Below are 15,271 nucleotides of genomic sequence, written 5' to 3' on the forward strand. Positions count from 1 at the left end.
TGAGATAGCATCATTTGACACAACGCAGAAAAAGTGAAATGCTAATTGCTTCAATAACTTCCAAATGCTTCTCTTCCTTCTCATTAGAGATGCATCTAACACATGGGCTGGCCTGAATGTTCCCTGATTGTGAATCAAAAGACAAAAAGTAACAGATACTAAGATTATGGAAGCCACAATACTGTTGTCTTGGGTTAACTACTCAAATTTATCCACCATCTGTGCTAAGTATTCTGTCCTTCTTCCCTTCCTATATAAGGCTTTATACAGCTTCTGTAGGGCTTGACATGTTGAGTAACAGCACAGGCAGCTATTTAGATTTTCTCTGTGGACCTTGGAAAGTGAAAACATCTAAAAATTATTTATACTGACATTATTTTTCTCCTCAATACCTTTTTTCTTGTGAGTCCAAATTTTATACAATTATATGTATGGGTAATTATGTGTGTATATATTCTTCCTCGCTTCGAAATGTTTCTGAGACAATGTAAGAGTAAAGGCAGCTCTGAGGGGCAAAAAAAGGAAGGGCAGAATTGTTTGAAAATAGAGTAATACTTTCATTATAGCAAGATTAGACAGTTCAAAGGGCTCTTGTAATACTCTGCAGAGCCATATCCCTAACTTTCTCATGCACAGAGAAACTGACTACTTCAACAAGCTTTTATTCACATCCTTCTATTTCATCATGACATTTTAAGCAGATCTGCTTCGATATGTTCAAGGTAGAAGTTTTCCATTCAAAACCATCAACATATGAAGCTATAAGTTTTCATGGACATTTTACTGAATTTTTCAAGAACCCCTAGCATAAAAAAAGTTGGATCTAACTTCAGGGTAGACATTGGCATGGTAACACACAGTTCTCACCTGGATGTAGAAGACTGAGTAGCTGATGATTTATACTTTGCCCTGTTTAGACATGACTCCAGGACCATGTAAGTAGTCTGCAGAAGGCTCATCTGTTTAAACATAAATAAATAAGAAGCTTAAACATATATTTAAAAAAAAAAAAAAAACAACCAAGGAAAAAAGGGAAATCGCAGAAGTATTCACTGGATGTAAAACAAGCTTCTTTTCGTGGTCTCATAATCATGGAAGCAATTTCTACATAGAAACATGAAGTTAGTTGCCAGTTGCATAGATAAATACATCCTGACCCTCATTTATTTAGTAACATCCAAGAAAAGAAAAGTTTAAGTCAGCTAGGCATTTTGATATGTGTGAGAATTTTGTCCTTCACACTTTTCATTCCTTTGTCATCTTTAACCCCTCACTCCCACTGCATGTGGATGGACGCAGTACCACCATGAAGGAGTTCTGGCGATCCAGATTGTTAGTGCTGCAGTCAGTTGGATCAGTTATCTTAATGTCACTTGACTCTGTGGGAATAATGGCTCCAGGCAAGTCAGCAGCCAGCACAAGCAATAAGTGTAAAGCATCCAAAGCATCAGGTCCCACAGAGCAGGTGAAACCTTTGCCTGAGTTTACAAGTGTACTATGGCTCCAGGCTTCTCCTAGCATCCGTCTAGACATGAAAGTCAGCAGGCCTAAAACTTTGTCTTTTACAAGAAAGAGTCCTTCAGCTGTGCCATAGAGAAAGGGGCAAGGGACACACAGTACACCTGGGGTCCCAGTGCTGCAGTTCGGCACACTAAAACTTGCAATTTTGTAGCGCATCTGCAAGGGAACAGAAAAAGAAAAGGCTTCTTCCCCATTTTATGAGGTCCTGAGTCTAACAAGGTCCATGAGCAGCACAGAAATAGGCTGCCCCACCCCCAAAGATGCTCTCACCATTTGTGCCTGTGAACTGCAGCTATGAATGAAACTACTATTACTGGGAGTAAATTTAAAGAACAGAATAAAAAACCAAACACCTGAAGTAAGACAACAGACATTCTCTCAGCTCAGCTCAAAAGAGAGATAAAGACACAGCAAAGATGAAACAATAATTTCCCCATAGGATTAGCCTTTTTCTCTACAGGTCTCCAGTTAGTTCAGGTGAAAGTGAACTCCTGCTGAGACATCATTTCTGGTTGCTCTACTCCCTGAGGAGTTACCAAGCCACAATGACAATGTCTTCCAAACAAGTCAGAATTTCTTGATCAACATCTTTTATTAATCAATGTATCAATATCAGGGAATACAGCAGTTGAGGATCTTTGTGTAAATACGAATAAGTGAAACTTAACTCAGCCATCCATGATGGGACAGAGTGTAACCTCAGCAAGTTCATTGATGATACCAAGCTGGGAAGAGTGGCTGATACCCCAGAAGGCTGGGCTGTCATCCAGTGAGACCTGGACAGGCTGGAGAGCTGGGCCGAGGGGAACCTGATGAAATTCAGCAAGAGCAAGTGCAAGGTCCTGCATCTGCGGAGGAACAACCCCATGCACTGGTACAGGCTGGGGGCTGAACTACTGGAAAGCAGCTCCGCTTTCCAGTATCTGCTGGCTCATACGAGAGGACTGGAGGGAAATGCCTTCGTTTTGTGAAGGTAATTATTCCCTTCACATGGAGATTTGTGCACCTTCAGTTTTGCAAGGGTTTCCATACAGCAGTTTCTTCAGCTTCTGTTCTTCCTAGGCGATGTTGGCTGATGCATGCGTGGTATTACTGCATCACACAGAAGAGGTACACACCTGCTGGGAATGTCACTCCTCAGCTTCTTTTGTGGCTGTACTGGGGACCGAAGGAGACTTGGTAGAGCAGTTATTCTCTTCTAGATTAAAATTGCCAACCTGACCACTGCTGTGAAGGTTGCTCTGAAATATTTTACCTTAAGATTCATATAGGACTAGTCTACGGATGAGGTTGTCCCAGCTGATGTCTATATAAGATTCTCACTGCAAATAAAATTTCCTGCAAGACACATATGAATCATCTTCAAACAAACACCTTAGGAACCTTTTTTTGTTTGTTTGTTTTAAGAGAAAAATTTCTGAATTATCATGAGGGGAAAAAGCAAAGAAAAAAAGAATTTCAGAAGGACCTTTCCCTTTTACCTGCACAAGAAGGTAATCTGCCATCCAATGGGACCTGGACAGGCTGGAGAGCTGGGCCAAGGGGAACCTGATGAAATTCAACAAGAGCAAGTGCAAGGTCCTGCACCTGGGGAGGAACAACCCCATGCACCAGCACATGCTGGGGGCTGACCTGCTGGAAAGGGGCTCTGTTGAGAAGGACCTGAGAGCGCTGGTAGACAGCAAAGCAACCATGAGCCAGCCATGTGCCCTTGTGGCCAAGAAGGCCAACGGCATCCTGGGATGCGTTAGGAGGAGTGTGGCCAGCAGGTCGAGGAAAGTTACCCTCCCCCTCTCCTCAGACTTAGTGAGACCACATTTGGAGTACTGTGTCCAGTTTTGGGCTCTCCAGTTTAAGAAGGACAGGGAAAAGCTTGAGCAAGTCCAGTAGAGCGCTACCAAGATGATCAGGGGGCTGGAGCATCTCCCTTATGAGGAAAGGCTGAGAGACCTGGGTTTGTTCAGCCTGGAGAAAACTGAGGGGGGATCTTATCAACACTTACAAATATCTTAAGGGCAGGTGTTAGGAGGATGGGACTGGACTTGTTTCATTAGTGCCCAATGGCAGGCCAAGGGGCAATGGGCACAGGTTGGAACACAGGAAGTTCCACCTCAATATGAGAAAAAAACTCCTTTCCTGTGCGGGTGCCAGAGCAGGGGCACAGGCTGCCGAGGGAGGTCGTGGAGTCTCTCTCCCTGGAGATACTCAAACCCTGCCTGGACACGTTCCTGTGCCCCCTGCTCTGGGTGTGCCTGATCAAACAGCGGGGCTGGACAAGATGATCTCCAGAGGTCCCTTCCAACCCCTGCCGTTCCATAATTCTGTGAAACCGATTTAAGGGTTAGCAGCATCATCAGAATTGCCTTTCCAAAGTCTTGTGGATCCAGAGCTAGCCACACACTGTGAATATGGTTCTGTAAGTCTTGCGGCATATACCACCCCCGTGATATCTGTAGGCTGACATCAATACCTTGGATTCTCTGACTCACCTTTGGGGAACACCAGATTGACTCTTGCAAATAAAAGATTTTTCTTTTGCAGTGGACCTCATATAAAGACACTATCAATAGAACAACTCCATGCAACCATTTTTGTATGTGATCCAGGCAAACCAAATCATAAGTCCACAGCTAATTCCACACATGTTCACATCTTATTAGTCAACAACTTCAGAACAGGAATGAGGATTGTTAAGCCCTAAACATTTCCATCCCCCAAACCATCACAGCTAGTAACTGGAAATAATTTTTCGCTTGATAAAACCACTTTCTGTATGAAGTAACTTATCACTGAACTTTTGGATTTCACCGCACTGAAAGCACAGGAATAACTTCAGAATTCATGAGAGAGGTCTTCTGAGCAACAGTGACCCTGATTTACCTTGTATATGAGAAAAAAATTGCTACAGGATTAGCTCATAATTCACTGTTCACAGTACTAAGGTCAGTAGCTAACCATCCAGCACACAGATGCTCCATAGACAGGGTCAGTCCTCATAGTTTTGCAACCATACAAATAATAGCACTAACAGAAAAAAGATCTTAAAACCATTAAGAAGAATACTATTCACTTTAATAAAAATGAATACTTGACAGGACTTAAACACCTTTAAGTCACTGGCTACTATAATTCTGAGCTCATTGCTGCTGCAATATTAAGACCTGTAAAACTTTTTCCAAGGATGAAAGGATCACAGCATCCTAAACCAGCTTTGATTAAAAGGGTTTGCTTCAGAAAGTGCATGAGTAGCATGGCAGATGAATTACAGTACAAAATCAGCCTGGAATATCAAGTCAAGTGAATTTCACAATAATTAAACAAATGAGCAATGCTGACAGATGGAAGCAAGAAAGGTATGCATCTGTATATTAACTGTGCAAGTTCATCCATGACTTTATCAAGTGTAACCTGTTTAGTTGCCACTCTCCATAGCCTCTGTGGTAAGACCACTCCATTTGTCTGGAATCATCATTCACATCCTCTCTTTTCTTAGTGGGTCCAGGTTGATCAGACAAGCAGCAATTGGCATGGAGAACTCCAGGTTACTCAAGTGAGAGATTCCAAGAAAACAGAAAAATCATTTTCAAGGAGACGAACAAAAAAACAATGTTAGAACTTCTAATGCCACAGAAGTGCAGAAAAGCCAAAATTACCTGGTACAGCCATAATGAACAGACAATAAAGCAAATACAGAGTTAAACTACTTCAGTGTACCAGGTCTGGCTGGGATGGAGCTAACTCTCTTCATAGCAGCCTGTATGATGCTGTGCTTTGGATTTATGACTAAAATAGTGTTGATAACACACCAGTGTTTTGGATATTGCTGAGTGATGCTTGCACAGCATGAAGGGTTTTTGGGGTGGGGGTTTTTTGGTTAGGTTTTTTTCCCTTCCACTCTGCCCCCGCAGTGAGGAGTCTGGGGGCACACAAGAAGTTGGAAAGGAACACAACCGTGAGAGCTGACCTGAATGGACTGAAGGGATATTCCATACCATATGACAATGTGCTCAGCAATAACAGCTCGGGTAAAGGAGGAGGAAGGGGGCAATATTCATGGTTATGGCATTTGTGTTCCCAAGCAACCATTACATGTGCTGAGGCTCTGTGTGCCAGGAAGTCCCTGCCGATGGGAAGTCATGAACAAATTTTTGGTTTGATTTGCTTGCATGCACAGCTTTGCTTCACTTATTAAACTGTCTTTATCTTGAGTCACACATTTTTCTTGCTTTTGCTCTTCTAATCCTCTTCTGTAGCCTGCTGTGGGGAGTGAGTGAGCTACTGGGTGTGGGCTTAACTGCTAGCTGGGGTCGACCTGACACACTAATTTAGTGCGAAAACAGAAATAGCTACTTTTGAGTTCCACTGTCAGTAGAGAGGTATCTATGGCTGTGTTGCCCACTAAATTCCTACTTTTTTCCTTCTAAATTCTCATTTAAATAAGCAGAAAGGACAACAGCAGCAATGCCAATGCACATATGTATAGTCTGTAATTATTAAGATTCTAAGAGAATACATGGTCTTCACAAACAATACAAAGTGTTGGTTTAAAAGCATTTGGATTCAGAAGTATGCAGATTCGCATTGTCACAACATTTGTAAGGTGTATATTAGAAAAGAGCTCATTTTTCCACTCAAAAAACTTTGAACAGGAACCAGCTGTTCTAGTTATAGTTTTTCAAGATCCAAACTGAGGTCAACCTCAAACCTGAAACATTTCTAGCCTAGATATAATACTCACTCTTAAACATGAACTACTCTCTTTAAAGACAAAGTTAGAATAAACTGGACTAGTGGTATCCAGCCTTCTGTGCAAAGCAGGCCACATAGCCTTTTAACACACATAGAGAAGTGCTCCTTCCAAACCCCTGCCTGGGTGCCCCCTTAGCTGTGTGGCCTACATGCCAGCTTTTCCCATCACAACATGCCCATGCACAGAAGTGTGAGATAAGGTTTAACTGTCTGCATGGCTTATCAGAAGAGACTGATCACAAAATTCATCTTATACCAAGTGGAAGGAGATGGCTCAGTCCAGCAGGATCTTCTAGGTAGTTCCATGCAACTGCCATCATGTGATTTGCCAGATTTTTCCTCAAAAGTCAGCCTGTGAAATAGTTTAACAAGCAGCCTTATGAAATAAGCAGCTAATGAAATACATATTTGTAATAGGATAAAGGATTACAGAAAGTCTGGATGTGAATAAAACTCAGTTGCAAATACCACTCCAATTAATCAAGCTGGTGAAAACTCTGATCTAAAAACATCATGTTTTCTCAGCAAAACCAGCAGTATGATGGGGGTCACACAGAACTGAGATGATCTTCCTCTTTTCCCAATGTGTGCATGAAAGCAAGTCGCTGTTCCCATGCACAATGTTACCAATACGAACAAGGGGCTCCCAGCCACCCCACTGGGCCCAGCATGCATCGTTGCCACAGACATACAGGATCTGCATGGGTCACCCCATTTCTGTCCCTGGCTGCAATCCTGCCCATCCCACCATCTGAGAAGGGTTGGCCCTGCTTACACTCAACACAGAAAATGTGCTCTCACCCATAGCCTTCTACCTGACCCCAGAGTCAGTCCACCTAAAAGAACAAAGACTAAAACTGAAAATGAGATCAAGCCCACCACCCACAGCCAGTTATCTGGCCAAAATAAAAGTAAAGAGCAATTGCCTGCAAAAGGCCTCCTGCCTCTCGGGGAGCACAGACCAGCACCTGCGGCAACCAGGGCAATCCGCAGTAGCAGTGGCATCCATCCTACCATCTTTTCAGCAGGTGGTTTCAATGTCTGGAGAGATTGCACAACCTGGCACACATCCAGATCTCTCTGCCAAAATTGTTGGCAAGAGTAAATAAGAGTGAAGTTTAGTCATCCAGAACAGTCCTCAGACTGTAAACAAAAAGGAGCACGTTTTCACAAATACTCCTAGGCACTGCTGTGGTGCTTGCTCTTCTCCTAATCCATTTGACCAAACAAAAAAAAAAAACCTCTCCCTCCAAGCTTTGTCATGGTTCCCAGGATCTTTTCTGTATTTCCACAGTTCCAAACACCGTACCACAAACATATCTACATGCTGCTATTTGGCGAAACAACTGGCAGTGTCACCGAAATCGGGAATGAACCTTGTAACACCAATGTAGTGTTAAAAGGCAGGCATTCTTTATTTACGGATGCATGGGGGATTGCTCCTCCTAACAGTTTTTGGCGACCCAGATGGGACTCCGCTTGTGAATCTCAATGGATCTGTGGGATCACAGGACCTCCAGCCAGCACCAAGGGATTCTCGGGGAGAACCTCTGATCCCTGGACCAAAGAATTTCAAGCAAGTCCTCTGGAAAGGTAGTAAGACATTCTTTTAAAGGGGTAACGTAACGTGGGTTTGAGTCCCACCAGCCTGCTTGTAAGGCACGGCGAAAGCTACGCAGGGTTGGGCTGAGAGATACCTCAATGGGGTTCGAGCCCCCAAGGTAACGCCTGCCTATAAGGCATGGCAAAAGCCTCGCAGGGTTGGGCTAGGGTCCCAAGCAAGGCTTAGGGGTTTGAGTCCCCACACAGTTTAGGAATTCGAGCCCCCGCACAGTTAAGGGGTTCCGACAGGGGGTTGGAATCCCAGAGGGAGCTTCAACAGGGGTTTTTAACACAAAAAAAGAAAAAAAGGAAAAAAAGAAAAAAAGAAAGAAAACCTCTGACTAGTGCCTGTGGTAGTGCACGATCACACTCACTAGTCTCTTGGGAAGATGGGAACTTTTCCGAACAAGAAACCCATCCCACAAAAGACACCATTGGGATGTATTCTGAGACATTGGAAAGATATGGGGGTTGATCCTTTAATCTGGAAACAACTGAATATTGTAATCACTGGTGGCCAACATATCGGTTGGAAGGTGGGGAGAAATGGCCAGAAAATGGTATATTGCAATGAAACAACATTTTGCTATTAATGTTATTTTGCAAAAGAGAAGGAAAATGGAATGAAATGGCTTATGTTGATTTATTCTTTACATTGCGGAATCATCCAGAGTGGCAGAAACAATGTGGGATATACCCCCAAAATTATATGGCAATGGTTTTGAAAGGAGGAAATTGTGGTGAGAACTTGTAAAAGTGTTGTTCTACTTGTGGTCTTGGATACCTTGCCTGATGAAACTGAAAAGAAAATGGTATTGAATACAGCCAGAAGGCAGGTGCAGTGAGCACATACTAATGGGAATTACAGGGGGCAGTGGATCAGAATTTTCCACCTACAAATTCCAAGTGGGACCCCAATCAGCTGGGACCCAGGGGAATGTTGATAGATATCAAAGATGGATTTTATTTGGTGTAAGACAGGCAATGCCAAAAGCAATAAATTAGTCAAAGTTTTTGAAGTGAGACAAGAATTAAATGAGTTCCCTTCAGCCTTTATGGAAAGACTGAAGGTGACTGCCAGAAAATATATTAATTTGGACCCAGGAAAAAAAAAAAAACCCAAAACCAGAAGCAGCAATAAAATTGGCCTCTATATGCATGGGACAATCAGCCCAGATATTAGAAAGAAACTTCAGAAATTGGAAGCACTTGAACCTAGAGATTTGGGTAAAATGCTTGAAGTAGCTTGGCATGAAGGACACCGGGGGAATCAACCCTAGCTGAACCCCTGGTTACCCTGAAGTTAGGGAATGAAGACAGAATTTTTAGTAGATACGGGGGCCACTTATTCAGTATTGAATACATGTAAAGGGAAATTTAGTCATAAATCTGCAGATGATGGTGTGACAGGGCAGAAAGAAAATTGGCCTTTCTTAGAGCCATTAAAGTTTAAATTGGGGAAACATGTCCGCTACCTCTATTAGGACAAGAACTATTAAGTAAAATAGATGCACAAATAACTTCTAAAGATGGAGAGATTAAATTATTAATACCAGAATCAAAAGCTATAGAGGCGAGAGTGTTTATATTACAGGATCCCTCCAGGAAGGAACAGATTCCCAAAGAAGCGGAAAATGCAGTAATTCCTTTGGTTTGGATGAGTGGAGCTCCGGGGTGATCTAAATTGGCAGAGCTGGTAAAAGTAACATTAAAACCTGGAGCCAAGCCGGTAATACAAAAACTATATCCTATTAAGTGGGAGGCTCGAAAAGGATTAGAGGGGTTAATGACAAAGTTTTTAGAATAGGGGCTTTTGGTGGAATGTGAATCAGAATATAATACTTCTAAATTGCTAGTAAAGAAATCTGGGGGCAAGGAGTACCGATTAGTTCAGGATTTAAGGGCCATAAATCAGGTAGTCCAAGATATACACCCAGTAGTGGCTAATCCATACACTTTACTGACCTCTTTAAAAGAGGAGCATAAATGGTTTACTGTACTGGATTTGAAGGATGCCTTCTTTTGCATACCTCTGGACATAAAAAGTCAAAGCATATTTGCTTTTGAACGGGAAAGCCCCACCACAGGATGAAAGATGCAGCTAACATGGACTGTACTTCCACAAAGATTCAAAAATAGTCCTATGATATTTGGGAATCAGCTGGCAAAAGAATTAGAGATATGGAAAAAACAGAACCAAGGGAGAGGCATATTGTTGCAGTATGTGGATGACATTCCGATAGCGGTGGAAAGTAAAGAAAAATGTTCTGAAATTACTATCAGCTTATTAAATTTTCTGGGCCAAGGAGGATACAGAGTTTCCAGAAGCAAAGCCCAAATAGGAAAAGAAGCAGTGATTTAATTTGGGATTTGAGATATCCCAAGGACAAAGACAATTAGAAAATGAAAGGAAATAGGCTATTTGTCAGATCCCCAAGCCTTGCAGCCCAAAGGAACTGAGAGCTTTTCTGGGGATGACTGGATGGTGTCGACTCTGGATTCTGAACTATGGACTGTATGTGAAGCCACTATATGAGGCTTTATGAGAATCTAAAGACTGGTATCTGACTTGGACACCTGAGTGTTACAAATTATTCAAAAAACTTAAAAAGGCACTAATGAGGACCCCTGCACTGGGTTTACCTGATCTGACCAAACCTTTTGAGTTGTTTGTACATGAAAGGCAACATCTGCCCTTGGGGTGCTGGCATAATGGTTGGGATCCTGGAGGCGGCCAGTGGAATACTTTTCCAAACAACTTGATAACGTGAGTAAAGGATGGCCGGGTTGTTTGCATGCTGTGGAGCAAGAGTATTGCTGATTCAAGAAGCTTGAAAACTGACCATGGGTCACAAAATGGTGGTACATGTACCACACATGGTAGTAACTATCTTAGAGCAAAAGAGTCATTGGTAGAATGCTGAAATATCAGGTTGTCTTATTGGAACAAGATGATGTAGAATTAAAAACCACAGCAATTGTTAATCCAGCGATGTTCTTGTCAGCAGAAAATCTGATGGGAAATTTTAGAACATGATTGCCTGCTAACTGTTGAAGAAGTCTATTCCAGTAGACCGGATCTGAAAGATGAACCTCTGGAAAATCCTGATCTGGAATTGTTCACAGATGGAAGTAGCTTTGTGCAGAAAGGGAAGTGAATGGCCGGAATGGCCGGATATGCTGTCGTTACCTCCACCAAGGTAATGGAGTCAGGGATGCTACCTGCAAACACCTCAGCACAGAAAGCAGAATTGGTGGCATTGAAGCAGGGTCTGCAAATGGCAGAAGGACAAAGGTTAAATATCTGGACTGACTCCAAGTATGCATTTGGTGTGATCCATGCTCATGGAGCTATTTGGAAGGAAAAAGGACTGCTATCAGCCCAAGGATCATCAATAAAGCATAAAGAAGAAATTATCCAACTTCTGGAAGACGTGCAGAAACCAAAACAAGTAGCGGAAAAACTCTTGGAGCACTCCGAAGATACAGTATGTTGACTAGATTGCTTGCCTTGGATACGCCTATGCATCAGTATCAGCTGGGTGATCTCGTGTACATAAAGACCTGGAATTCTGAAGCACTGCAGGAGAAGTGGAAAGGACCTTTACAGGTACTGTTAACCTACACTGCAATCAAAGTAGAAGATGTGGAACCATGGATACACTACACTCAAGTGAAGAAAGTGCCATCATGGAAAATCATCAATAGGGACTCTGAGACTGCTAAATTGACTTTAAAATATGTATAAGTCTTTCTGTAAATAGGTGTTTGTTTTGAGGTGGAAACTTTTCTATAGGAGAGGAGGTGATCATTTTTATAAAATGACAGGGAAAGGGGTATGGATAATATTAATGATTAGGACTGTGGAAACTTCAACTCGTGGGTAAGATCTATCATAAGCACAGTGTTGCTCTTGCTTATTGTAGTTTTGATAATCCTCCTTGTTTATTCTTGCTTAAAGAGGGTTCTAACAAAGGAGATGGTAATAGATCTAAAGGTCACTCTTGCATTGGCAAATGGAAAATATGGTCCAGCAAATTTTGACAGAGAAATCCCTATTGCATAGAGGTTAATGAGCAGTAATTTTATAGGTAGGATATTGAGTACTAGTTTGTAGTGCAAGTATTGAGAAAACTAATCTCAAAACTTTCAAAGGGGGGGAAATGTAACCAGGGTGATGAAGTAAACCAAACATGGATGATACTATATCATCCAAGTGAACATTAAGTCTGGGGACAATCAGTGTATTCTTTAATCATTAATGCAATAGATAATGTGTTTCTGTCAGAACCCCTCTTCTTTCAGACTCAAAGCCTAATTTTTAGATCCCAAAACCCTCACTCCTAGTGCTTAAGGTCCAAACCTCTGTTTTAAGGATTAAATTAAAACCTCACTTTTAGGTAGTAATGATTCAGGGTATAAATGGTTGGGAGTTACCAGTACAATCTAGTGTAGCTCAACTAAGGCTGGGACCCGCAGCTGAAATTTAGCCAAGATAATGAGGTAGCCGAAACAAGAACAGCCTGCACGATGAATAAACCTTGTTGCTTTAGGAAGTCAGAGGCCTCAAGATTCGAAGTACCTAAAAAAAGTCACGATGACATTTGGCCTTAAGAGAAGCTGATACAGAGCCATAAAGATAAGGAACTGCAGAGCAGACGCTAAACCAGAACAGACCACCCCTCAATGGCAGCACATATGTAATCTCAGAACTGGGTTTGCGCAAACACAAGGGTTAACTAGCAGACACAGGGAGGAAGAGTATGTCCTTCATCCAGAGACCCCTGACAACCACCCGGAGACACCAATAGGCATGCGCAATAACGTCTGAATATGTATCTCTTATCAGAAAGCTAATGAATATGTATATGAAGCATGTACTTAACTGGCACAAAGAGATCTGACCAGGATGCACGTTAGAAGGAGTGATCCGTGCATCAGGCGCCGAAAATAAAGAATGCCTGCCTTTTAACACTACATTGGCATTATGAGGTTCATTCCCGATTTCGGTGACAGTGGGCCCCAAACTCATCTCCTGCATGCTCACACCCTGTTACACAGGCAGCAGCACAAGTGGGAAGAGCAGAGGAGAGACTCAATCAAGCCAGCACAGCTCAGGGAAGGGGAACAGGAAAGATTTGCAGGCAGGACAGCTTGCTGCTCCTGGAGACGCTAGGAGAAAAAGGTGAAGATGGTAGGAAAGGGCAAAGCTCCATCCTCCTCCAAGGGGAGTACAGGATTCATTTTCACACCCTTCTCCCACACCCAGACAGCAGCAGCAGCCATCCACACTGTATAATAGCGAAGCCATGTGGTTAGACATCATTCAGTACTTGGGTTTTCTTAGCTAGAGGGAAAAATCATGGTCCAGTGCTAGCCAGAAACTAAAATTTACCTTTCTTAAATTCATCTGGTTACCCCATTACTAGCATACCATGGGCTGCTGCAGACTGGTAAGATCGTTTGAGAACTCAATAGTTGTACATAAATAGTTAGATGGAGCTGGAAGGGACTATACATATAAAAAACCATATCTTAATAAAATTCAGACTCTTCATAGAGCAGTTCCTTGTATTAATCCTTTAAGTTTCAAATTCCCTGGAAATAATTGGATGCCCACAAATGCAAAATGAATGCAACTGCATATTTAGATTAAAATTTGGAAAACAATCCTTAAAAGTACCTAGCGTACGTAAGATTTTAGTGAACTTAAGATGTCTGAATAGGAAAGGTTTCCTCAGCACTAGTAAAACCAAGGGCACATGAATCACAAGCCACAAAGTTCACTGTTCTGAAACAGTGGTATAAAGCCAGCAGTACTCTCTACCTGTCCATGTTACTGTCACAGTTGTTGGGAAAAACCCTGATTAATTTAATTGACAGATATTTTAGAAGAAGATAGCTAGGACCTTCACCTTGTCTGACTTCCTTCACTACACAACATTTGTACCTCAAACAGGCAAGAGGATTTGTATTCTTACCAGAAATGAAAGCACCATTTCAATCAAATGTCTATCACATCTTGCAGGAAATGAATCACAGAATCATTAAGGTTGGAAAAAACCTCTAAGATCATCAAGTCCAACCATCAACCCAGCACCACCATGCCTCCTAAACCACGTCCCCAGGTGCCACCTCTACATGTTTTTTGAACACCTCCAGGGATGGCGACTCCACCACCTCTCTGGGCAGTCTGTTCCAATGCCTGACCACTCTTTCAGTAAAGAGATTTTTCCTACTATCCAATCTAAACCTCCCCTGATGCAACCTGAGGCTATTTCCTCTTGTCCTATTACTCTTTACTTGGAAGAAGAGACTGACAACCACCTCACTACAACCTCCTTTCAGGAAGTTGTAGAGAGCAATAAGGTCTCCCCTCAGCCTCCTCTTCTCCAAACTAAACCACCCCAGTTCCCTCAACCTCTCCTCATAAGACCTGCTCTCAGACCCTTCACCAGCTTCGTTGCCCTTCTTTGGACACGCTCCAGCAACTCAATGTCCTTCCTGTACTGAGGGGCCCAAGACTGAACACAGTATTTGAGGGGAATCAAGGCAACCATTATTGACGTTAACATCTTATTCATAACCTGTAATCAATGAACCATTTTTGGTATACATATATTCAGACTCCGTGATTTTCTTTCTTCATGTTGCATGATACATAACCATTTCCACAAATCTGGTATGCCACATTTTATAATGCTAGCACTGAACTAAGAAATAAGTGTTGATAGTAAAATACAAGAGAACTTTGTACCAAGGAAATCAGCACTTTTTATTTTCCCTCTTTTGCTGTTCCTGAGATTTTATTTGTACGGTTCTGTCATTCATTCTTCTTTCTGCATCAAAGCAGAGTATACTGGTGCTATTAGCAACACTTGCATTTGTATATTTAATACAGTATATATATTTACACACAGATAAAAACGTGTCAAGGGGAAGTGCAAGGCAGACTTTTCAGAGTGGTATGATAAACTTAAGCAACCATTTTGAGTACTCTCTCCCTACTGTCAGTGGGACTCAACCCAACATCACCCTCTGGATTTCTACTCCACATTAGAGAAATTCTGGCAGAACTCGTCAGCAGTCTTGGCAAGGGACCCTGAGTTTCACATATACAAAGAGGAATCATGGTTTTCAGCACTAAGAATCTGAGGAACAGAAATTTCCTGTTTCTTAGCTCTTCAGAGAGAAACCTCAATGGAACACCTAAAAAACACAGCTAAAGCTACATTAAGTAATTACCTTTAAAACCTACACTCAACTTGATGCCTAAAGTGAAAGAAAGCGAAACAGCTGCCTTACTGATGGGTGATTAATAACTAATGTTATTAGAGTGGCTAAGCAACCGGCCAGGATTTTTTTGCATGAAACTTTTGCTATTTGGCAAACATCAAAC

The 15,271-nt window shown here is 42.1% G+C and overlaps 1 protein-coding gene across 13 annotated transcripts in view; it reads right to left on the reverse strand.

Annotated features, from left to right (window-relative positions):
* Nucleotides 1-15,271, reverse strand: part of POU1F1 (POU class 1 homeobox 1) — a 146,337-nt gene that overhangs the window by 112,773 nt on the left and 18,293 nt on the right. For 11 of the 13 annotated variants that reach the window (XM_075102414.1, XM_075102354.1, XM_075102327.1 and 8 more), the window contains one exon: nucleotides 868-959. The exons of the other annotated variants lie outside the window; for them this stretch is intronic. The gene's annotated coding sequence lies outside the window, so the exon portion shown is untranslated. The remainder of the gene's footprint in view (nucleotides 1-867; nucleotides 960-15,271) is intronic. 13 annotated transcript variants of the gene reach the window in all.

This window comes from Phalacrocorax aristotelis, chromosome 1 (genome assembly GCF_949628215.1).
Source record: "Phalacrocorax aristotelis chromosome 1, bGulAri2.1, whole genome shotgun sequence".
Classification (NCBI taxonomy): Eukaryota; Metazoa; Chordata; class Aves; order Suliformes; family Phalacrocoracidae; genus Phalacrocorax; species Phalacrocorax aristotelis.